The sequence below is a fragment of the Echinops telfairi genome, unplaced genomic scaffold (genome assembly GCF_000313985.2).
Source record: "Echinops telfairi isolate 266 unplaced genomic scaffold, ASM31398v2 ScPeMD7_42;HRSCAF=159, whole genome shotgun sequence".
Classification (NCBI taxonomy): Eukaryota; Metazoa; Chordata; class Mammalia; order Afrosoricida; family Tenrecidae; genus Echinops; species Echinops telfairi.
Genome location: NW_022103940.1, coordinates 5,387,073 through 5,388,949, shown reverse-complemented (window position 1 = coordinate 5,388,949; position 1,877 = coordinate 5,387,073).

Sequence of the window (1,877 nt, the reverse complement as noted above, 5' to 3'; positions counted from 1 at the left end):
GACACAAATGACGTATGTACAGATTGTGATGAGTTGTATGAGCCCCTAATAAAATGATTATTTAATAATAAAAAAACAAAAATCTTTACCATGGGCTAAATCAATGACACTATAAACAGAAGTACCTTATGATCCAGGGAGATGAGCTATAAGATTCTCTATCATAACATAATAATTGTATCTCTAAGGTGAACCAGAGGCAGATAGAAAACAGAGATTTAGGAATGTATTTTAGGTTTTGAACTTAAACCTATCTCCAATGTAAAAATAATTCATTCTTATGACATGGCCTTGCTAGATACCAGCCCTCATGAAGGAAACATCAAAGAAATGGATGCTATAGCAAAGTGTGATGAAGAAATTCAACAGTGTCTAGCTATCAGAAAGAGTAGCAACTGGGATCTTAAAGGATGGTCCTCAAACAAGCGGCCATCTAAGTGAAATGTCAACTAAGCACACATGGAAGAAGCACACTAACATCTGTTATCCAAGGAGTAGAAAAATATATAATTCACATCCAAAGGAAGGAATTGTATCAGAGCTTAAATTGTGGAATTCTGGTTTGTAGAAGGCTGTGGATGACAGTGGGAACCCAAAATATATCCGCAGGATCCACACATGGAATAAGCTTCTGGTGCTTCTCCTCTGACCGTAAGTGAGGGATGGGAATAAGCTAATTATCAGACAGTGAACATTGGTGAGATGATATAGTAGATTGAAGTGATAAACCTGACTTTAATGGTTAAAATTGTGTCATTTGGTCTCCCTTTGGATGCACTTTGAACTTGATCTGATTTTTAATATTTTCAGGGGTTATGTTGTCATTGTTACAGATTGGGGACTTATCTCTGCTATATTTTGTTATTGTTGGCAGTGTTCTTGACTCTCTGTTATGTATCTTTCTATGTTTTTCAGTTCATGAAACCCTGCTTCGGTGAATCCATGGAGACAATTACTAAAATAGGGTTCCTAACGGGTATAGCAGGGGAGAGATGGGATAAGGGGGAGTTGATACCAAGGAGTACAAGAATGAAGAAAATATTTGGAGATATTGTGTTAGCGATTGTATAACACGGCTTAATATGACTGAACTATTGAACGGTGTCACGTCTGTATGATGTCCTAATAAAATTATTTTGGAAAAAAAGATTTCATCAAAATAGTTAAATGAGAGCCTACGGACTGGGAAAAAATCTTTAGCAATTATTGACATCTATAGAATTCTGAAACACTTCAATAAGAAAAAAACACACTTCAGCGGGGCATCTTGGTTTCTGTTACTGTTTGTTTCTTTTAAGACATTTCCTTCTGTCCACTGATAATCCCACTCAAACACTTTGATTTATAACGTGGCACAGACCAGTGCGTGCGCGTTGTGTTTTGATTTTGTTTTGTGTTCTGTTGTCTGTTTCTCTTGAGCGTCCCTTGAGAGAATAAATGATGGAGAGAACTATTCACCAGGGTCTTGGTTTCTCTCATAGCCTGCCTGCCCCCGTGTGCTCTTGTGCACCTCACTCAGTACACAGCAGCTTGCTAGGTGGTGTCTGTCCTTCCCCTGATGTCTACAGAGAGGTGACACCTTGGCCTCTTGTTTGCAAGCTCTGCCTCCATCGTTCCTAAGTCGGCCCCCTCTGGCCGTGAGTAGGTTTTTGCTTCTAAGCTGCAGCAGTGAATATAATGAGTCATCTACCTAATGGACAGGAAGGCTCTACCACGTGAGGGAGTTTCAGCTGGCACGGGTTGTCTGCTAATTAGGAATTGGGCTTTTTAGATAAAGATACCCAAGGTTGAAAGGGCTCATGAGGGAGGGGGGAGCGGGGAGGGAGGGGAAAAATGAGGACCTAATGTCGGGGGTTTGAGTGGAGAGAAAATGTTTT